At 46.7% G+C, this 23,889-nt stretch overlaps 3 long non-coding RNA genes across 3 annotated transcripts; all 3 read right to left on the bottom strand.

Annotated features, from left to right (window-relative positions):
- Nucleotides 1-249: 249 nt before the first annotated feature.
- LOC119114397 (uncharacterized) lies at nucleotides 250-2,257 on the bottom strand. Its single transcript, XR_005096030.1, has 2 exons — nucleotides 2,131-2,257; nucleotides 250-753 (listed from the first exon to the last, which is right to left on the bottom strand). It is a non-coding gene; the product is annotated as an uncharacterized LOC119114397 (long non-coding RNA).
- A 5,203-nt stretch (nucleotides 2,258-7,460) lies between these two features.
- Nucleotides 7,461-9,497, bottom strand: LOC119113775 (uncharacterized). The gene is made up of 2 exons (XR_005095961.1): nucleotides 9,340-9,497; nucleotides 7,461-7,964 (listed from the first exon to the last, which is right to left on the bottom strand). It is a non-coding gene; the product is annotated as an uncharacterized LOC119113775 (long non-coding RNA).
- A 5,204-nt stretch (nucleotides 9,498-14,701) lies between these two features.
- On the bottom strand, nucleotides 14,702-16,508 carry LOC119113776 (uncharacterized). Its single transcript, XR_005095962.1, has 2 exons — nucleotides 16,427-16,508; nucleotides 14,702-15,240 (listed from the first exon to the last, which is right to left on the bottom strand). It is a non-coding gene; the product is annotated as an uncharacterized LOC119113776 (long non-coding RNA).
- Nucleotides 16,509-23,889: the final 7,381 nt, after the last annotated feature.

Here is a 23,889-nt window from a genome sequence, read left to right as displayed (position 1 = left end):
CTCCTCTCAAAGTCACTGCAACGATGAATGTTGTGTTCCTCCGTGGCATGGCAATGTGGTCTTGCTGGTGTGGCGTTCGGTAACAATTTGTTTTGATGGTCTTTCTTTATCTTTTACCGCATCTCGCGTTACCTTTTCTCCTTTGTCTAGACATTGGCTGTACAGTTGGGGGTAATTATATCTCTTAAGCTTGGAATCCGGTTATATTTTTGTCAGAGTAGAAAGTGGGTGCCAGCTTCGACGCAGAAATGTCTCCAGTTTCATATCTTTACGTCCAATTTCTTGCGCCTGCACAAAAACCAAGCACACGAACGGGTGGAACAATTGTTCACTTTTACCCAGATTTTAAGTCCAAAAGGAAATCATTTGATCAGTGCCGTTACATCAAGATGCCCGAACCGACGGCAACACATCAGACCCTGCTCCAATCGTACGACAAGCTTGCGAATGTCAGCACGTTGCTGCCGACGGTGAGCAGGGGGCGGCACAACCGCTGGCCGACGTTCGTCCTCAAGCGGCGTCTTTAGATGCATCGGAGAATCCACCTGGATGGAACATGTTTGAAGAGCTTGTAGTTGATGATGGTGCACGTCGTACCGTATCTGCAAGCGGGCAGGCAGGGCAAGCGGCATATGCCACCGCAGCACTTCAGGGGACGGCGACATTGGTAGTCGTGGTAGCACTGCGGTATCACTTTGCTTAAAGGACGGATGATGATCAGCAGCTTCGGGCAGCTCCCCGGCCTCCCAGCCTCTGGAAAAAAGAGAAGACAGGTTGAAATCCCACCCTCTGGTGCTGGAAACTGCAGCGGGTAATGCAAATGGCGATCAAATGTGCCCCCTGTTTGGTGGGTTAGAATTGGAGAAAACTATCTGTTGCTATAGGAGCAGACTTAGGGCTTCTGGCGTCAAGAACGCATGCAAATAAAAATCCGCAGATGTAGTTGCAGCCTGGCTGCCTAGATCACACATATGCTGTTTGGAAAGTAAATTACCAGCAATGGTTCTTTAGAAGTGTGATTATTTTTTAGATGGGTTTCGGGGCCCACCGCCTGCTCTAAGCAGTACTTTTACCTGAGCCACGGCTCCAGTATCCCAATCCAGGAAAACAATTAGCGCCTAAAATCATATGAACCCACTCAGCGTGTGGTGGGTGAATAAAGAGGCGGTGCTCTAACCAACGAAGTTTTTGCAGTTCGCATATCGCCTTAAAGCGGCCTCAGCAGGAGTCCAGCCTGAATTTTCGTGATTCCTAAACGTCTGCATTTGTAACCATTTTCACCATTGGCTCTTAATGGTGGTCTCACTGCACTGAAATCTTATAAATGCACGACCCATCAATGTGCTCCTACCCAATCAGCTTGGACATCTGAAATATGATGACAACACGTATCTGCAGTGGGTGACACTAATCATCTTCCAACCAGCTTAAATTTTCGGGCTGAGACTCATTTGCTGTCATGTTTGTTGTTAATGAAGAATGAATGCTAGCAATTCCTACCCATTCGGTACCCAAACCGAGGCAAACGTTCCACTCGATGTAAATGTTGATCGTTTTTGGTGTTGCTGAAAAGCTGGTGAAATGTATTGCAATTATTACTTTAGGACCAGAGTATCCACTACGCATAGCTGGTGCAAGGACCTTAACTCGGTCAGCCCTATAGAGAAGCTCTAACCGAAGAAAATATTTTGTCCAGATATCTTAACTTCAGCCGCATAACTTCCCAAACCGGCCGCGCTATGCCAGCACCGATCGCCCAGTCACCGCTCTCAACGAACCACCTAATTGAGCAGTTACATGATCTCGAGTCCACGTGGTATGCTCTCCCCCACTGGTTAGATCCGGGGTCCCTCCAACTGGGTTACGAAAAAAGGAACTCGAGCCACTCGATAAATCGTGTTTTTTTTCCGATGAGGACCCACGACCTTCATTGAAGAAGCCGAAGTCAGGAAAACTCGGCGGTATTACCACGATTTTGTACCAACATTCGTCGCACCCTGTGATATGTTATCGTACCTTTCCTTTCATTTTCACGTGCAGCATCCCCGCATGCTCCCTCAACGCAGTTTTAACCTGATGGCAAAACACCGAACTCAACAAGAGCTGTGCTCTCCCTCCATGTCCACTCACCTACGGGGCTGCTCACCAGCACCAACGCCAGGACCAGTGCTGCGGTGATGAGCTTCATAGCTGTGGGCTCCTCTTGTTGACTTCACAGTTGTCCATGTCCTTTTATATGTGCGAGTAGGCGGCATTGCTGACACGGATGGCTGTCGTCACGGCGACATTTGCCTGTCATCCACTGGTGGCAGGCAGGTCATGCCGGGTGTATGCGGTGTATGCACCAGGCGGCGGTCAGCTGTGACGGCGGTACGTGGACAAGCAAAAACAGAAAAAAGCGGCGAAAGGTCACGACCTTTTAAACGACGGCAGCCGTGGTGTGACCATTGGAAGGTGTTGCGAGGCACGTGGCAAGGACCCGTCGCGGTGTGCGTTTTTGTTAGTGCTTGAAAAAACGACGGCCGAACGTGTGTTTAAACAACGTACGTTTTATATTTTGGTTAATGAGACTAATGTGACTCACATCAAGACATCGCCATGTATGCCCAAAGCGCGATGACCTACGTTTATCGTTGCCAGTCTCTCAATTGCTGGCAAACGTCCAAAATATGCTCGAGTCTCCCACCTTCTTGATGGGAAAATATCCATGATTCATGACGAAACTGTGCGCATTTGCCAAGAGTTGTCCTAATAGCCCGTTCTTGACAGCCCGGTCCCTGAAACAGCAGAAGCCCAGAGACCAGCCTGGAAAGATGCTGACAGCATGGGGCAGGATCTAGCAGGGTGGAACGGAGAGGGTCCGGAAAGAACGAGGGTCCAACTTGGATCCATCTCGAGGACTACAAAAGAAGTAATGCTTGGCCTGTATGAGCCCGATATATCCAGTATGAACCAGGATGTAAACTAATTTATTTAACGGCTTTATCAAGAGCCTTAGTCTATTGCGGTCCAGGATCCATGTCGATCAAATAATTCAGAAAGAGCCACGACCTGCTCTGCAATTCTCGTAAGACAATTAGGACCTGGTAAGCACTTGGACACCTAATACGCAAAAACTAGCTGAAATGGGAATCCAATGAAGTTAAGCAACGCATACTGTTCAAAAATGTAGGACCGTAGCTGTAGCGGGTAGGAGTGATGTTTCGGTTTTGCGTTTGAACCAATTTTAAAAAAGCAATGTGCAATCTCATGATATTTGTACTTCTTATTTCTGTACTTGGACGAAATGAGCGCATACTTCCCAACCATCAAGCACATATAGTTTCCGTGTAACCTGTTGCAGGTGCTTCTTGTGTTGTACAAACAATGCTGTAAAAACCAAGCCGCTTCTCTAATTGCTGACTGCCAACTTTTGGTCTGCGCTGAAAGCGAACTGCCAGCCGCTTGTCTGCATTAAAAACGAACACTATCTACGGACTACCAGGATATAGGTGAATCGGTTTACTTTGCATAAGTACGCGTGACTTTGTGATACTTTTTGCCATCTTCGTGGGTCCTATATGATTTTTCCGTCCTATTATATGCTCCCAATGCTCCTGCACCATAGTCAGCTTAGGACATAAGATATTTGTGGCATATTAACACGCGCGCTGGTCGCGGGCTGGATACCCCTCGCTCGAGCGGAAGTCAGTTTGACGCCCTCCCCTGAGATCTCAGGACCTTTCAGAGCTAGATACATTAAACTCAGGGTGTGTTGACCCGTATGTGCACTAACTGAGATCAAAATTTGAGGTTCCTAGGTCATGACCTTCGCGTCAAATGGGGTCAAATAATGGCGAGTTACAAGTTGGCTTCCAAAGGACCCCTGAAACCTAGATAACTGTTCTAAACAAAAAAATCACGTGCTCATCTACGGTCAGTGATCTTGCCTGACCTTTTGAAGGTCATGGTGACCAAAAGAAAACAACGCCGCACTGGGTTTTCATATGGATAAGCGACAAAGGTTAGCTGATTGTATGTCCCTTAGAATAAAATGTTGACCTGGGTCATTCTGAGTAAGTGAACTATGCTGATCTTTAGGAAGCCTATGGAAGGTATATAATAGGGTTCCTGTTCTCAATAAATTCGAAATAAGCACAAAAAACTAGGCCATACAGCAAGCCCATGAGCAAAAAAACATGTTGATTTTGACTTTGGTTTCACCTTTAAATCTGACCCTAGGACAATATAACTTGTTGATTTATTTGTTTTGTTGCCTCAGAAAGCATCGCAGAGATGTATGTCTTCGTCTTGCACTCCTTTGATGGATCAGATTAAACTATTCGCTAGAAATTGCTTTCGCTGAAACCTTGAACTGACATTGACTAGCCATAGGTCAACGACCTTACAAGGTGCATCTACATTTGTGATGACAGGCAATCCGCTTTTCAGTTGCCTACAGCTACGTAAACTTTGGCGCGGATACACGGCGCCGTTCGGTCACCATTTTGAAAAAAGCTTTCGGTGGGGTCAACTTGACTCCCACCCGAGCGCGTGTTAAGACCATAGATAGGTGATTCTTAACTACAAGTTGAAATGTTGTGTTTGTGTATCAAATGTCCATAGTCTCTTGGAATGTGTCGTTGGCTCTGACCAATGCCAACCATCTGGCGTCTTTACAGCCCTGCTTGTTCTATTGCCTAACCAGGAGCAATGGCTGCCAACTCCAAACGCACCACAGCATCGTCCGCAGCTCTTCAGCGCTGGTCATCAGAGCTCCTACTGCTTGACAATGGAGGCCAGTCTACCAGAACGGGGTCATTTATTTAATTAACAACCTGAAAGCTAGTAACAATCGATAGATTCCAAGGATAACAATCCGTTAGTACTTTCTCAAAAGCTCTGTTTTGTATCGGTTTGGAAAAGCCAGGGGGAGGTTGCATCACCCATCCCCCCTATAAGTCCCCGTTAAGAAAAACGACATATAAGGGTGAGGGTTGAAGAGTCAGATCAGGCCATTTGTATTTTGCGGGAGAAAGGCTAGGCTTTTCATGGATCTGAGATCCATGAAATCAGATCTTTCTCTTCCTGAGATCTCAGGGGAGGCTAGGCCTCCCCTGAGATCTCAGGAACTTAGAGGGCTAGAGATACTCAACTCACAGGGTGTATGGCCTATGGCAGGTCAAAGTCAAGCCATGGCACGCAGCGAGGGGCATTTCTACGAAATCGTTTACGATTCCCTAGGCCTAGGACTGATTTGTAGGGAATCAGTAGCTTGTTTTTTTTGCTGATGACATGGACCGCGACAGTCATTTTTCATGACCTTTGTAAAGGTCAGTGTAAGTCACTTACCGAAGATACCCACGTCAATTTTTTTGGGGAACATTGCGTTTAACGTAATCCCTGGTCTTTATTTGAATAGGAGAATTGAAAAAATGCTCGCAGGTATTTCGTACTCTTCACCTTATGAAGGTCAAACAGGATCACTGACATCAAGGATTTTTCATATAGAACAGGTATTCATCTTCACGGTGAGGGCATGAGGAGGTCTCAAGGCACATAGAACACCAATCCAGAGCTTTTTGCCTTTGACCTTATTTGACGTCAAAGTGGTGAGCTAGGAACCTCAAATTTGAACAAAAGTGAGTTCTCATCAAAGCGTATCTACCATGTAGACATCGTTGTCCAGCTTTCATATTTGTCGAGATTTAAGGGAGTCAAATTGACCTCCCTTCACCCGAGCAAAGGGTATGCGACCAGCCACCGCGACGCGTGTTTACTATGCATGGCCACCTCCTACAGCGTAGGTGATATCTTTGGGCACTAATAGCGATGTGGCAGTCAACAAACATTGCCTTTCTACGAGCCCGCGCATTGCAACAGGCGAAATGTTCGCAAAAAACTGCATCACAGTGAAAACACACCGACCGTCGTTGGCAACTTCCAGCATTGGTAGAGTTCTGAAGTCATGCTGACCACATCCGTGACGTGGCCAAATGCGTCGTGGAGGGTGCGCGTTCCAGGACAAGCGTTCCTCTACGGCTCACCAAAAAGGGTCACTTGGGTGATGACAGTCCGGACAGCGTCAGCCTGTTTACAGGGCAGCTGGGAGTCGCGTAATTGCATGTCACGCTGTATACCCTGACATTGTAAAAGATTATTTGCAAACATGTGATGATTGTTTAAAGTGTATGCAATAAACCATTTCTAGCACATCAGAGTCATTTCTGTTGTAGCAAGGTTTTTGTTATCTGTTTTGTGCGTTATATATCTAGCTCCACATGTGAAGCTGTATTTTGAACCAGCGACACCGCACCATAAGTAGCTTGTTGGTATTTTGTTTTTTCATGAAACCATAGAGTAAACCATTTTTGAATGCAAATAAATTCATGTTGGGTTCGTAGCCTTCCATGGGCAGCAGACAAAACACCGTTTGGCATGCATGTCTCTGCGGGGTCCATTAATCAGTGTCGTGAATATCATGTTTGGCACGCAGAATTAAGGCGTCTGGGCTTTCGTTTTGACGGGCACCCAACGCGCCATATAAGGAGCAGTAACACAGGAAGGTGGGCCTGTCTGGTAAAAAGAAAACAGCCGAAAAGTTATATAGCTGTTGTGTAGTATGGATAGTGGAAGGTAGGAGTCAGCCTTGCTCAGCTTGACCTATGATGACTGTAGGCTGTAAAAGTAGCACTCTCAGACAGGGAGAGCTGCCATGTGTAGAGAGTAGCACATCCAGACAGGGCACGCCGCCATGTGTAGACAGTAGCACACCCAAACAGGGAACGGCGCCATGTGTGTAAGGTGTATGCGACTACAGACCAATGGTTATGTTCATAGAACGCGAATTACCGGGAATCAGACCTAAGTCACAACTGAGGGTCAACTCAGACTAGTCTCCTGCTACCTCAAAATGTCTCTTGAGAGTCTGGGAGCAACACTGTACCTAGGACAATGCGGTGATCAATGCAATCAAAGTTAAATAGCTATCAATAGAATGTGGCACGGTTTCCAGGTTACGACTACACGACTACAGTTATCCACTTTATGGCTCCTCCATCTAAAAGGTGCCTGAATTATTGGCCTATATAACCCATTATGTATTGAGGGTGCAACCAAACAATTCGAACGTTTGGCGAACATTGCTGTTTGGAGCGTACCGCGACATTCATGATACTGACGCAAATCATGCTATCTACAGACGAAAAATTGTCATGGAAGATTATGCCTAACTCCTCTCAAAGTCACTGCAACGATGAATGTTGTGTTCCTCCGTGGCATGGCAATGTGGTCTTGCTGGTGTGGCGTTCGGTAACAATTTGTTTTGATGGTCTTTCTTTATCTTTTACCGCATCTCGCGTTACCTTTTCTCCTTTGTCTAGACATTGGCTGTACAGTTGGGGGTAATTATATCTCTTAAGCTTGGAATCCGGTTATATTTTTGTCAGAGTAGAAAGTGGGTGCCAGCTTCGACGCAGAAATGTCTCCAGTTTCATATATTTACGTCCAATTTCTTGCGCCTGCACAAAAACCAGGCACACGAACGGGTGGAACAATTGTTCACTTCTACCCAGATTTTAAGTCCAAAAGGAAATCATTTGATCAGTGCCGTTACATCAAGATGCCCGAACCGACGGCAACACATCAGACCCTGCTCCAATCGTACGACAAGCTTGCGAATGTCAGCACGTTGCTGCCGACGGTGAGCAGGGTGCGGCACAACCGCTGGCCGACGTTCGTCCTCAAGCGGCGTCTTTAGATGCATCGGAGAATCCACTTGGCGGGAACATATTTGAAGAGCTTGTAGTTGATGATGGTGCACGTCGTACCGTATCTGCAAGCGGGCAGGCAGGGCAAGCGGCATACGCCACCGCAGCACTTCAGGGGACGGCGACATTGGTAGTCGTGGTAGCACTGCGGTATCACTTTGCTTAAAGGACGGATGATGATCAGCAGCTTCGGGCAGCTTCCCGGCCTCCCAGCCTCTGGAAAAAAGAGAAGACAGGTTGAAATCCTACCCTCTGGTGCTGGAAACTGCAGCGGGTAATGCAAATGGCGATCAAATGTGCCCCCTGTTTGGTGGGCTAGAATTGGAGAAAACTATCTGTTGCTCTAAAAGCAGACTTAGGGCTTCTGGCGTCAAGAACGTATGCAAATAAAAATCCGCGATGTAGTTGCAGCCTGGCTGCCTAGATCACACATATGCTGTTTGGAAAGTAAATTACCAACAATGGTTCTTTAGAAGTGTGATTATTTTTTAGATGGGTTTCGGGGCCCACCGCCTACTCTAAGCAGTACTTTTACCTGAGCCACGGCTCCAGTATCCCAATCCAGGAAAACAATTAGCGCCTAAGGCCATATGAACCCACTCAGCGTGTGGTGGGTGAATAAAGAGGCGGTGCTCTAACCAACGAAGTTTTTGCAGTTCGCATATCGCCTTAAAGTGGCTTCAGCAGGAGTCCAGCCTGAATTTTCGTGATTCCTAAACGTCTGCATTTGTAACCATTATCACCACTGGCTCTTAATGGTGGTCTCACTGCACTGAAATCTTATAAATGCACGACCCATCAATGTGCTCCTACCCAATCAGCTTGGACATCTGAAATATGATGACAACACGTATCTGCAGTGGGTGACACTAAGCATCTTCCAACCAGCTTAAATTTTCGGGCTGAGACTCATTTGCTGTCATGTTTGTTGTTGATGAAGAATGAATGCTAGCAATTCCTACCCATTCGGTACCCAAACCGAGGCAAACGTTCCACTCGATGTAAATGTTGGTCGTTTTTGGTGTTGCTGAAAAGCTGGTGAAATGTATTGCAATTATTACTTTAGGACCAGAGTATTCACTACGCATAGCTGGTGCAAGGACCTTAACTCGGTCAGCCCTATAGAGAAGCTCTATCCGAAGAAAATATTTTGTCCAGATATCTTAACTTCAGCCGCATAACTTCCCAAACCGGCCGCGCTATGCCAGCACCGATCGCCCAGTCACCGCTCTCAACGAACCACCTAATTGAGCAGTTACATGATCTCGAGTCCACGTGGTATGCTCTCCCCCACTGGTTAGATCCGGGGTCCCTCCAACTGGGTTACGAAAAAAGGAACTCGAGCCACTCGATAAATCGTGTTTTTTTCCGATGAGGGCCCACGACTTTCATTAGAGAAGCCGAAGTCAGGAAAACTCGGTGGTATTACCACGATTTTGTACCGACATTCGTCGCACCCTGTGATATGTTATCCTACCTTTCCTTTCATTTTCACATACAGCATCCCCGCATGCTCCCTCAACGCAGTTTTAACCTGATGGCAAAACACCGAACTCAACAAGAGCTGTGCTCTCCCTCCATGTCCACTCACCTACGGGGCTGCTCACCAGCACCAACGCCACGACCAGTGCTGCGGTGATGAGCTTCATAGCTGTGGGCTTCTCTCGTTGACTTCACAGTTGTCCATGTCCTTTTATATGTGCGAGTAGGCGGCATTACTGACACGGATGGCTGTCGTCACGGCGACATTTGCCTGTCATCCACTGGTGGCTGGCAGGTCATGCCGGGTGTATGCGGTGTATGCACCAGGCGGCGGTCAGCTGTGACGGCGGTACGTGGACAAGCAAAAACAGAAAAAACGGCGAAAGGTCACGACCTTTTAAACGACGGTAGCCGTGGTGTGACCATTGGAAGGTGTTGCGAGGCACGTGGCAAGGACCCGTCACGGTGTGCATTTTTGTTAGCGCTTGAAAAAACGACGGCCGAACGTGTGTTTAAACAACGTACGTTTTATATTTTGGTTGATGAGACTAATGTGACTCACATCAAGACATCGCCATGTATGCCCAAAGCGCGATGACCTACGTTTATCGTTACCAGTCTCTCAATTGCTGGCAAACGTCCAAAATATGCTTGAGGCTCCCACCTTCTTGATGGGAAAATATCCATGATTCATGACGAAACTGTGCGCATTTGCCAAGAGTTGTCCTAATAGCCCGTTCTTGACAGCCCGGTCCCTGAAACAGCAGAAGCCCAGAGACCAGCCTGGAAAGATGCTGACAGCATGGGGCCAGGATCTAGCAGGGTGGAACGGAGAGGGTCCGGAAAGAACGAGGGTCCAACTTGGGTCCATCTCGAGGAGTACAAAAGAAGTAATGCTTGGCCTGTATGAGCCCGATATATCCAGTATGAACCAGGATGTAAACTAATTTATTTAACGGCTTTATCAAGAGCCTTAGTCTAATGCGGTCCAGGATCCATGTCGATCAAATAATTCAGAAAGAGCCACGACCTGCTCTGCAATTCTCGTAAGACAACTAGGACCTGGTAAGCACTTGGGCACCTAGTACGCAAAAACTAGCTGAAATGGGATTTCAATGTAGTTAAGCAACGCATACTGTTCAAAGATGTAGAACCGTAGCTTACCCTGAACCAATTAAAAAAAAAGCAATGTGCAATCTCATGATATTTGTACTTCTTATTTCTGTACTTGGACGAAATGAACGCATACTTCCCAACTATCAAGCACATATAGTTTCCGTGTAACCTGTTGCAGGTGCTTCTTGTGTTGTACAAACAATGCTGTAAAAACCAAGCCGCTTCTCTAATTGCTGACTGCCAACTTCTGGTCTGCGCTGAAAGCGAACTGCCAGCCGCTTGTCTGCATTAAAAACGAACACTATCTACGGACTACCAGGATATAGGTGAATCGGTTTACTTTGCATAAGTACGCGTGACTTTGTGATACTTTTTGCCATCTTCGTGGGTCTTATATGATTTTTCCGTCCTATTATATGCTACCAATGCTCCCGCACCATAGTCAGCTTAGGACATAGATACTTGTGGCATATTAACACGCGCGCTGGTCGCGGGCTGGATACCCCTCGCTCGAGCGGAAGTCAGTTTGACGCCCTACCCTGAGATCTCAGGACCTTTCAGAGCTAGATACATTAATCTCAGAGTGTGTTGACCCGTATGTGCACTAACTGAGATCAAAATTTGAGGTTCCTAGGTCATGACCTTCGTGTCAAATGGGGTCAAATGACGGCGAGTTATAAGTTGGTTTTCAAAGGACCCCTGAAACCTAGATAACTGTTCTAAACCAAAAAATCACGTGCTCATCTACGGTCAGTGATCTTGCCTGACCTTTTGAAGGTCATGGTGACCAAAAGAAAACAACGCCGCACTGGGTTTTGCATATGGATAAGCGACAAAGGTTAGCTGATTGTATGTTCCTTAGAATAAAATGTTGACCTGGGTCATTCTGGGTAAGTGAACTATGCTGATCTTTAGGAAGCCTATGGAAGGTGTATAATAGGGTTCCTGTTCTCAATAAATTCGAAATAAGCACAAAAAACTAGGCCATACAGCAAGCCCATGAGTAAAAAACATGTTGATTTTGACCTTGGTTTCACCTTTAAATCTGACCCTAGGTCAATATAACTTGTTGATTTATTTGTTTTGTTGCCTCAGAAAGCATCGCAGAGATGTATGTCTTCGTCTTGCACTCCTTTGACGGATCAGATTAAACTATTCGCTAGAAATTGCTTTCGCTGAAACCTTGAACTGAAATTGACTAGCCATAGGTCAACGACCTTACAAGGTGCATCTACATTTGTGATGACAGGCAATCCGCTTTTCAGTTGCCTACAGCTACGTAAACTTTGGCGCGGATACACGGCGCCGTTCGGTCACCATTTTGAAAAAAGCTTTCGGTGGGGTCAACTTGACTCCCACCCGAGCGCGTGTTAAGACCATAGATAGGTGATTCTTAACTACAAGTTGAAATGTTGTGTTTGTGTATCAAATGTCCATAGTCTCTTGGAATGTGTCGTTGGCTCTGACCAATGTCAACCATCTGGCGTCTTTACAGCCCTGCTTGTTCTATTCCTAACCAGGAGCAATGGCTGCCAACTCCAAACGCACCACAGCATCGTCCGCAGCTCTTCCGCGCTGGTCATCAGAGCTCCTGCTGCTTGACAATGGAGGCCAGTCTACCAGAACGGGTCATTTATTTAATTAACAACCTGAAAGCTAGTAACAATCGATAGATTCCAAGGATAACAATCCGTTAGTACTTTCTCAAAAGCTCTGTTTTGTATCGGTTTGGAAAAGCCAGGGGGGAGGTTGCATCACCCATCCCCCTATAAGTCCGCGTTAAGAAAAACGGCATATAAGGGTGAGGGTTGAAGAGTCAGATCAGGCCATTTGTATTTTGCGGGAGAAAGGCTCCATCTCGGATCTGATCTCGATCATGATCTCGGATCCATGAAATCAGATTTTTCTCTTCCTGAGATCTCAGGGGAGGCTAGGCCTCCCCTGAGATCTCAGGAACTTAGAGGGCTAGAGATACTCAACTCACAGGGTGTGTGGCCTATGGCAGGTCAAAGTCAAGCCATGGCACGCAGCGAAGGGCATTTCTACGAAATCGTTTACGATTCCCTAGGCCTAGGACTGATTTGTAGGGAATCAGTAGCTTGTTTTTTTTGCTGATGACATGGACCGCGACAGTCATGTTTCATGACCTTTGTAAAGGTTAGTGTAAGTCACTTACCGAAAATGACCCACGTCAACTTTTTGGGGAACATTCCGCTTAACGTAATCCCTGGTCTTTATTTGAATAGGAGAATTGAAAAAAATCTCGCAGGCATTTCGTGACCTTCACCTTATGAAGGTCAAACAGGACCACTGACATCAAGGATTTTCCGTATAGAACAGGTATCCATCTTCACGGTGAGGGCATGAGGAGGTCTCAAGGCACATAGAACACCAATCCAGAGCTTGTTGCCTTTGACCTTATTTGACGTCAAAGTCGTGAGCTAGGAACCTCAAATTTGAACAAAAGTGAGTTCTCATCAAAGCGTATCTACCATGTAGACATCGTTGTCCAGCTTTCATATTTGTCGAGATTTAAGGGAGTCAAATTGACCTCCCTTCACCCGAGCAAAGGGTATGCGACCAGCCACCGCGACGCGTGTTTACCATGCATGGCCACCTCCTACAGCGTAGGTGATATATTTGGGCACAAATAGCGATGTGGCAGTCAACAAACACTGCCTTTCTACGACCCCGCGCATTGCAACAGGCGAAATGTTCGCAAAAAACTGCATCACTGTGAAAACACACCAACCGTCGTTTCCAACTTCCAGCATTGGTAGAGTTCTGAAGTCATGCTGACCACATTCGTGACGTGGCCAAATGCGTCGTGGAGGGTGCGCGTTCCAGGACAAGCGTTCCTCTACGGCTCACAAAAGAGAGTCATTTGGGTGATGGCCGGACAGCGTCAGCCTGTTTACAGGGCAGCTGAGAGTCGCGTAATTGCATGTCACGCTGTATACCCTGACATTGTAAAAGATTATTTGCAAACATGTGATGATTGTTTAAAGTGTAGGCAATAAACCATTTTCAGCACAACGTCAGAGTCGGTTCTGTGTTTGCAAGGTTTTTGTTATCTGTTTTGTGCGTTATATATCTATCTCCATATGTGAAGCTATATTTTGAACTAGCGATACCGCGCCATAAGTAGCATGATGCTATTTTATTCTTGTCATGAGACCATACAGCGAACAATTTTAGATTGAAATAAATTCATGTTGGGTTCGTAGCCTTCCATGGGCAGCAGACAAAACACCGTTTGGCATGCTAGGCTCTGCGGGGCCCATTAATCAGTGTCGTCAATATCATGTTCAGCACGCAGAATTAAAGCGTCTGGGCTTTCGTTTGGCAGGCAACCAACGCGCCATATAAAGAGCAGTAACACAGGAAGGTGGGCCTGTCTGGTAAAAAGAAAACAGCCGAAAAGTTATATAGCTGTTGTGTAGTATGGATAGTGGAAGGTAGGAGTCAGCCTTGCTCAGCTTGACCTATGATGACTGTAGGATGTAAAAGTAGCACTCTTAGACAGGGAGAGCCTCCATGTGTATACAGTAGCACATCCAGACAGGGCACGCCGTCGTGTGTCGTCAGTAGTGCACACAGATAGGGAGCGGGGCCATGTGTAGAAAGAAGCACACCCAAACATTAAACGCCGCCACGTGTGTAAAGTGTATGCGAGTACAGACCAATGGCCTTGTTCGCAGAACACGAATAACCGGGAGTCAGACCTAAGTCACAACTAAGGGTCAATTTAGACCAGTCACCTGCGGTTACCCCAAAATGTCTCTTGAGTGTCTTGGATCGATACTGTGCCTAAGGCATTGCGGTGATCAACGCATTAAAAATCAAATATCAATCAGTGGAATGTGGCATGGTAACCAGGAAATGCTATCCACTTTATGGGTCCTCCATCTAAAAGGTGCCTGAGTTGTTGACTTAACGTACCCATTATGTATTTTATTAACTAACCCATTATGTATTGACGGTGCGGCCGAACAATGCGAGCGTTCACCGAACATTGTTGTTTGGAGGACACCGCGACATTCATGACACTGGCGCAAATCGTGCTATCTACAGACGAATAATTTTCATGGAAGAGTAGGCCTAACTCCTCTTGAAGTTACTGTAACGATAAACATTTGTGTTCCTCCCTGTCCTGACAATGTGCTCTCGCTGTTGCGGCGTTCGGTAACTATTTGTTTTTATGGTCTTCCTTTATCTTCTACCGCATCTCGGGTTACCTTTTCTCCTCTGTGTAGACACTGGCTGTACATTTGTGGGCAATAATATCTTTTAAGCTTGGAATCCGGTCATATTTTTGTCAGGGTAGAAAGTGGACGCCAGCTTTGACGCAAAGATGTATCCAGTTTTATATATTTATGTCCAACTTCTTGCACCTGCAAAAAAAACAAGCACACGAACGGGTGGAACCATTGTTCACCTTTACCCAGGTTTCAAGTCCAAAGGAAATCATGCGATCAGTGCCGTTACACCAAGATAACCCAACATACGGCAACTAATCAGACCCTGCTCCCACCGTACGACAAACTTGCGAATGTTAGCGCTTTGGTGCCGACGATGACGGTCAGGTCACTGACGTCAGGTCAGGTCAGATCAGGTCAGATCACGACGGTCACTGTCTGGCGGCTTGTCCTCAGGCGGCGTCTTTAGAGGCATCGGAGAATCCACTTGGCGGGAGCATATTTGTAGAGCTTGTAGTTGATGATGGTGCACGTCTGACCGTATCTGCAAGCGGGCAGGCAGGGCAAGCGGCATACGCCTTTGCAGCACTTCTGGGAACGGGGACAGTTGTAGTCGTTGTAGCACTGCGGTTTTCCTCTGCTTAAAGGACGGATGACGATCACCAGCTTCGGGCAGCTTCCCCGCTTCCCAGCCTCTGGAGAAAAGAGAAGACAGGTTGAAATCCCACCCTCTGGTGCTGGAAACTGCAGCGGGTAATGCAAATGGCGGTCAAAGGTGTCCCCTACTTGGCAGGCTAGAATTGGGGAAAACTGTTGCTACAGAAACAGACTTATATCTCATGGCGTTATCAAAAAGGTATGCGAATGCAAATCCGCGATGTAGTTGCAGCCTGATTGCCGCCATCACACATGTGCTATTGGGAAAGTAGATTACCGATAATTATTCTTACGATGAAGTTTGATACTTTTAGTTAGCTGGGTTTCCTGGTTCACGGCCCACACCAAGCAGTGATTGTTGTCTGAGCCCTGAGTTCACCATATGCTCATGCAGTTCTAGATCAGCGGGATAGTTTTCCGGCGAAAGTTTGGCGTCCCATATGTTCGACATATATATACGTGTGTTCATGTATTCATATACATGTATACATGTGTCCGACACGGTCCGTCCTGCCTCTAACATCACCTAACCTTTAGCGCGCCCGGTGCCAAGGCCCGCCGGTCATCCCAGGCAGAGGCCAACAGTGGGCGCCTGATGCCACTTGAACGCACTCTGCGTCAGGTGGGTGGACCGGAAGGCAAGCGCTCCAACCAAGCCAAGTTTTGGATCCGGCATATATCTTTTAATGGGGTTTCATCAACAGTGCTTCATAATTCTTCATGATTCTTAATCGCTTGCATTTTGTACTATTTTCACCATTAGCTTATAGTGGTGGTCTCACTGTCAATATACCCACATCTTAAATATATTGACAACACGTATCAGCCGTTGATGACACTCAACAACCCCTTCCCATCAAGTTCAAAATTTTAAAATGAGACTCATTTGCTGTCATGTTTGTTGTCAATGTCAATGTCAAATGCGAGCAAATGCTTTCCTTCGATATCCAAGCCTGGTCAGCCGTTGCCAAATTTGTAATTGCTTGTTTGTTTTTGATGTTCCTGAAGAGCTGATGCAATGTTTTCCAATATGTTAGGATTAGAGTATTCACTAAGCATAACCGTTGCAAATACCTTAGCTCGACAAGCCTAACAGAGTGGCTCTAATGGAAGGAAATATTTTGGCCCACATATTTCAACTTCAACCTTGCAATGACCTACCCCGGCCGCCTCATGCCAACACCAATGACCCGCTCACTGTGCTCTCCCTCCATGTCCACTCACCTACGGGGCTGCTGACCAGCACCAACGCCAGGACCAGTACTGCGGTGATGAGCTTCATAGCTGTGGGCTTCACTAATTGCCTTCATCAGTGCCCGTGTCCTTTTATACGTGCTTGTAGGCGGCATTGCTGACACGGATGGCTGTCGTCACGGCGACATTTGTCTGTCACCGAAAGGTGACAGACAATTGACGCTGGGTGTATGCGGCTTATGCACCAGGCGGCGGTCAGCTTTGACGGCCGCACGTGGGCCAGCCAAAAAAAAAACGTGGAAAAGTCGCGACCTTTTAGACGGCGGCAGCCATGGAGCGACCTTTAGAAGGTGTTGTATGGCGCGTTGCATGGACCCGTTACGGTATATTTTTTGGTAACGATTTAACGGCCGACAACTGTACGTGTGCTCAAACAACGCACGCTCTCCATTCAAGGTGATGAGACTAAGGTGGCTTATACCAACACACACATATGCATAGATAGATAGAGGGAGATGAGAGAGAGAGAGAGAGAGAGAGAGAGAGAGAGAGAGAGAGAGAGAGAGAGAGAGAGAGAGAGAGAGAGAGAGAGAGAGAGAGAGAGAGAGAGAGAGAGAGAGAGAGAGAGAGAGAGAGAGAGAGAAGAGAGAGAGAGAGAGAGAGCGAGAGAGAGAGAGAGAGAGAGAGAGAGAGGAGAGGAGAGAGAGAGAGGAGAGAGAGAGAGAGAGAGAGAGAGAGAGAGAGAGAGAGAGAGAGAGAGAGAGAGAGAGAGAGAGAGAGAGAGAGGAGAGAGAGAGAGAGAGAGAGAGAGAGAGAGAGAGAGAGAGAGAGAGAGAGAGAGAGAGAGAGAGAGAGAGAGAGAGAGAGAGAGAGAGAGAGAGAGAGAGAGAGAGAGAGAGAGAGAGAGAGAGAGAGAGAGAGAGAGAGAGAGAGAGAGAGAGAGAGAGAGAGAGAGAGAGAGAGAGAGAGAGAGAGAGAGAGAGAGAGAGAGAGAGAGAGAGAGAGAGAGAGAGAGAGAGAGAGAGAGAGAGAGAGAGAGAGAGAGAGGAGAGGAGAGAGAGAGAGAGAGAGAGAGAGAGAGAGAGAGAGAGAGAGAGAGAGAGAGAGAGAGAGAGAGAGAGAGAGAGAGAGAGAGAGAGAGAGAGAGAGAGAGAGAGAGAGAGAGGAGAGAGAGAGAGAGAGAGAGAGAGAGAGAGAGAGAGAGAGAGAGAGAGAGAGAGAGAGAGAGAGAGAGAGAGAGAGAGAGAGAGAGAGAGGAGAGAGAGAGAGGAGGAAGCGAGATAGAGAGAAGGAGAGAAGAGAGAGAGAAGATCTAGAAGGAGAAGAGAGAGATGAGGAAGAGGCATGGGGAAGGCGAGGAGTAGAGAGAGAGAAGATAGCGAAAGAGAGGGAGAGAAGAGAATCGCTAGGAGAGAGAGAGAGGAGAGAGAGAGAGGTCTAGAGGAGGAGAGAGAGCAAGAGAGAGAGGAGAAGAGAAGGAGATAGAGAGAGAGAGAGATAGAGATTCTCTTCCTCTCAGATGAGAGCGAGTAGAGAGATCGAATGCCGCGAAGATAGGTAAAAAATGTATCTCTCATTATTTATCTTCTATATATTATCTATATATATATATATATATATATATAATATATATATATATATATATATATATATATATATATATATATACTCTACTCTCTCCGCGTACTCTCTCTCTCTCTCTCTCTCTCTCTCTCTCTCTCTCTCTCTCTCTCTCTCTCTCTCTCTCCCTCTCTCTCGACTGTATTAAATTGCATTGCCTTACTTTGTTATGCAATCAAACGTTTCCGAATTTAGCTTAAAAGCACTGCATTTAAACGCGTCGCCCTGAGATCCGTATTTGTCGCAGCGTACAATGCAAGTCAGAGCAAATATGTCGGATCTGTCACAGCCAATTAAACAAAATGGAAAGGTACATGGCTGGTTTAGTTACGTGGCTAAAGTGTCCTAACTCGCTTAGCTAAGTGCGATCCTTCCTTGAAGCACGAGCTTTCCACGACGAGAGCAAGCGGACCAGTGCGACTAACGTATGGTATGCCAATCTTCTGACGACCAACTCGCGGGTATGCGTCATTTAGAGATTGTTTGTGATATCTCGCACCCAGTTCAACCGGGCGACACATCACCTCAAGCTGCGTAGAGTGCCTATCGGCTTCCTTGCGGAATGCACTAGACATCAGCCACTTCCACAGATAAGACAAAAGCGTTAGCGTTATTCCTTGCAAAACCAGGAGAATGGAGATATAGTTAGGTGTATCTTAACCTGTCTCTACCTTTAACCTATATAACCTATCTCTCTACATGATCTTTCCGACAGTGCTTGACCGGGATTTCCGATATTTTCAGGTTTGTACCTTGCCAGAGCAGCTAAAAATCTTTAGAACAGCAGTCCTAGGGTAGTCAGCACGGGCGGTACGCCGAATGACCGTAGTTTCAGTGTTATTGTAATTCTTCCGCTCCTTGCCCATCATTTTTCGAAATTTACCTCTTACGACTTCTAATGCGAGCTAAGTGGTTTTTAGGGCTGTGGTTGCATGCTCACTGAATACATTTTATGTCGTGTTTGCGTGCTGTTTGTGTGCCTCAGTGCTGTCTCTCAATGTGTGAGTGAGTTATTGCCTGTTGAATGCCGTTACTAACATGTCATGTTAATTTTGTTGCCACACTCAAAATGATTATTTTACGAATTGGAGGGTGGTTTTGTTGTCAGTACATACATCCATCCATCCTGCATACATACATCCATCCATCCAGTACATACCTGCGATACTCAATAAGTACTTCAATGCAGATGTCAGTCCTTTTTCCCTCTTTCGTGTTACGAAAAATGTTTACTACCCAGTGACACTAACCAACGCCATTTCACCGACTCGAAAGCAACTGACATGCTTAAAAGTGGGTCGGGTCCAGGCCTCATCAGAACGCTAATCCAGGCTAACAATTGATATCACAGAATAACCCCTTCATTGGCTGTTGGCAAGGTGAACGGCTCATTAGTCTGCATATCCAGTGTAGACTGACGCAGTGGAACTTATGGGCGGAGATTCATCTCAGCTATCACCTTGTTACAGCACTCCCTACCTACGTTCACAAATGATTCGCACACATGGAGGGTCACTCGCTCTATTCCTGTCAGAGGGAGCCGATTCGGATCGCAAGATCTTTGGGAGGTTTTTCCGCAACAGTTTGGAGCGGGTCGTTGAACTTTTCTAATATTTACTTAATCCTTCTTCTAAGCGCTGTGCCACCATATCGGGCACATAACATGAGGGGGTGTGCCAGGGTCCGATTTTTTGGGCACATAACGTGAGGGGGTGTGCCAGGGTCCGATATTTCGGGCACATAACATGAGGGGGTATGCCAGGGTCCGATATTTCGGGCACATAAAATGAGGGGTATGCCAGGGGCCGATATTGCGGGCACCTAAAATGAGGGGGTATGCCAGGGGCCGATATTTCGGACACATAACATGAGGGGGTATGCCAGGAACCAATATTTCGGTCACATAACAGGAGGGGGTGTGCCAGGGGCCGATATTTTGGGCACATAACATGAGGGGTGTGCCAGGGCCCGATATTTCGCCCAGAAAGCCCCCTAGTGCTTTTTGGCGGTAATACGATGCTATTAAAAAATGAATTTGATCCGAACCTTTTGAAGGGATGAATTTCTGGGATCAGCGCTCATGCTAAGCAGTGCTTGTTGTGTGAGCCCTGACCCCCACCATCCGATCGCACAATTCCAGGCAACGGCAGAAATTAGTGGCCAAAGCTTAACGTGCCGCGATGGTCGGCACGGTCCGTCCTGCCCTCTGGCGTCAACTGACCTTTTAGCGCGACCGCTGCCAGCGGCCGCAAGCCATACCTGCCAAAGGGCAAATAGCGAGCACCCGAAAGCGACTCGAACCCACCCTGCCACGAGTGGGCGGAATTGGAATGCAGGCGCTCTAACCAACTGAGCCACCGGGATGGACGATATGATGATGATGATGGCTGTCTGCCCAGAATTGCTCGCGGTGTGTGACGTTTACAGGAGCAACTGGTGGTTCTGACGAAAAAGACAATGCATTATCGGTCATCGGAATATTTGAAGCATCGTGACCGAGGCCGTTGCATCAAATGGGGAGATTTTTTAACAGCATAAAATGCATCCATATCTTGCTAGACAAATATCCTTCGGTGTTCTGAAAACCGTTTGTGTTGATTTCCTGCCCATATAGTAAAGCCTAGACATCAAGCCGGGTATTGTTGAGTTCCTTCTGACACCACGCTAGAGGCTACCCTCCCGTTCCATCTCGTGCCTCCAGTGTAACTTGGTACAAAATGGTGAGATAAGAAGCCTGCAATCTCCCTCGTCAGTAACAGGGCTGCATATCTCACGCTCAATGAGGCCTATTGCCCATGCCTGGCGTCGAAGAGCTTACCATCCACGCACACAGTTAAAGTGCCGAGGGTCCACAAATAAATGCGATACCATAGCCGTATTTGCGAAGGATTGATGCTCTGACAAGTTATATTTTGCGGTGTGGTTAGAAACATTCGTGTCTTCAGTCAGTGTCTTGAGTTCAAGAATAAACAAGTCTTGTTATTCCTTAAGCATATCAACTTCGGGACTCTTCACACGGTTTATTAGTTAGGTAAAATAAAAATCGTTAAGGGAGCCAAATGACCACTGCAGTCGGCACGCCCGAAAACACCAATCAACAGCAACAATCAACCAAATTCTAAGGTAACAACAGACATCATGGCAACGCTGGGGATCGGTCGATTTCGTTGAGGGCTGGCCATGTCGGTGTCGTTTGGAATAAGACGGGGTTTGATAATAAGCTCAGTATAAGATCACTTATAGTAGACCATGCCCAGGTGAGTAAGCTCTGTAATTTCCCCGTACCAATGTACAGGCACGCGGCGAGGATATCTGAGCCTGTTTTAATGCGTCTGGGCCAGACATGCTAAGGATTCTTAGAAAACCTTTTGAAAATGTTCGCTAAGAGGAGACCTGACGTCATAGCTGCCCGCACAAGCATGGTCATGCTCTTAATCCGCAAATCGCAATACAGCCACCTGGTACATTTTGACAACTTTTATCTTCAATGACCTGACCTAATCCAATTATTTTGTCCAATTTCATATCCTGCGACGTGCGTTGTGCGCGTTGTGAGAGTTATGGAATCCCCAACGGCAAAATGCGTCCCATATCACTGTGAAAAGAGTTCTTTACGCTTATGCCCTGCAGCAGACATCTGCAAACGTTTTGGAGAACGCGTCAACAGTATCGTAATCTCACCCCGGGGAACTTCAACTTTACTCGTTTGGTGCGTCAAAGGCTACTCCAGAAAAATCCCGGGGAGGGTCTCTGGCACGGTTTTTGGCCAACGGGGACTAAATCAGTGAAACTGTTCCATTGGTTTTGAAGGAGAAGCGTAGCGGCTAGGACATAATCTGCTCGGTGGGAAGCGTCTGTATACATTTCAAATACCCAAATCATTGCTGGGTTAGAGCACAGCACATGCCTCAGTTCCATGCCAACGTAACTTTTATGCGACAGGATCCCTTGCATGAAGAAAATGCATGTACGGACTACCGAACGGTCGGTATAACACGCAACATACATTTTTTGATACCCAGTAGTTTAGTTTGCTGCGTTTTCTCCTTGCGGTAACGCATTTCCGCTTTGTTTTCAAGTGGTGTTTGAAAAAAACATGGCCATGATTTTCCATCCACACACCTTTGCACACATGAACAGCATCTTTACGGCTTCGAGAGCTGCATATGTCCTAAGATGATAAGACGATGCATTCGTTATAAAAGGTTGCGAAAAACCCAATACACACGTCCTGACTGTCGCCATTGGGTCACCTGCCATGCGTGTAGATGGCAACATCAAGCGAACAGTCCCGGGGCGGGAGATATGGTGCTTCAGTGGCTACCTGCCTTTAGATAGGGCAAGGTGAGTAGAAAGTGACATGGCAGGTAATACTCAGTAAAAATGAAAACGATGGAACTATGATAGCTTCGTCAGCTGCTGGTTTTCATCCTTGCCAAACGGAAACTACATGTTCTGAAAACTGAACGAAAACACACCGACAACGTTGCGAAAACTGCACCCAGATATGCAACATGTCTAACTCTGATCGTGTCAAAGCACTGATCTCACATGCCGTTCAGAAAAGTGTGTGACTGTCACTACGAACTGTGCCGTTCAGAAAAGGGGGCCACTGTCACTGCGAACTGAGCCCGGCCGACACCGTGTATGTCGACGACGTGAACTCTGTGGCTGTTGAACTCTGTGAACTCTGTTAGCGTGAAATTATGGCTTTGCGACGCTCTTCGGATTAAGCACTCCCGAGCGTTTTTGGTCCATTGGCTGGGCGTATAGAATTTCCCATAGCCCACTTGTTTGGGACAACAGTCTGAACGTGGCAAGGAATTGGTCCGTGGCGACGCACAAAGTGTTGTCGCATTACGTAGTACGCAAAACTCCGGGGAAAAACGACGCCGATGTGAAAGTGACGGCCGACCTTTGCGAAGTGCTTAATGCTTTCTAGGATGAGCACGTTGCTCAAGATGTTTTTGAAGGGAACGTCCCACCCTTAGGTCATGTTTCAAAAACACACGCTAGTGAGACCTCAGGACTAGTTACGTCTAATAATAGCACTGGGTAGTGCCACTGCAGGACCGCCAAGGCACAATAAGGATATCAATTTTCATAATTTTTTAGTACAACTTACGCTGTCTACACGTTGTAACGGCACTACACAGTGCTATAACGCTTCCTCCCTGCATCGCGGGTACCGTTGTCAGTGACCATGACCGTGCGCACCTCTAATGATGCGAATAAAAACGTTAGTGATTGGCCAGTGAGCAAGCGCCTGCTACCAAGAAGTTGGGTGGTTGTAGTTTGGAGCAGTGCATTGCATGGGTCATGTGATGCCTCCATTCCGATTACCAAAATGCACCTCGAAAACAAACACTGTGATAAATGCCATAGCGGAAAGATTAAAAAAACCATAGTATACCGTTTCGTTGAATTCGTGGGATAACATATTCATGTTAACGTATCTTGTCTAAACAGAGTGTTTCAAGATATCGTAACATTTACTACACGAGAATTTTGACACAGTGTGTTGGAAACATAACAGAACACGCACATTTGAAAAAGCAAGGCAAATGGAAGGTATCTTTTATAGTGGTGGGCAGGATGTCATTCCATCGAAGTTTTTGGCTTTTCAGAAGGATTGCAAGGACACCGGTTTTACTAATCAAATCGCACACGTCTGATGAAACAATGGATTAAAAGTACAAAACAAGCCTTCATGTAAGAGATATTTGCCGAACAGCTTGACACACAAAAATGATTTGTTTCCGAAAACCAAGTTACAATATTTCTGCACAAGCTCAACAATATTGTACGTTCTGGGATGTCAGAATGAAAAGAACTCTGAGCCCTAGGAACTGCTGACCTGATTAGAGGTCAGT

This window comes from Pollicipes pollicipes, unplaced genomic scaffold (genome assembly GCF_011947565.3).
Source record: "Pollicipes pollicipes isolate AB1234 unplaced genomic scaffold, Ppol_2.1 Scaffold_7262;HRSCAF=8765_pilon_pilon_pilon, whole genome shotgun sequence".
Taxonomy (NCBI): Eukaryota; Metazoa; Arthropoda; class Thecostraca; order Pollicipedomorpha; family Pollicipedidae; genus Pollicipes; species Pollicipes pollicipes.
Note: the sequence above shows the minus strand (reverse complement) of the source record. Positions and strands in the feature narration are given on the sequence as shown.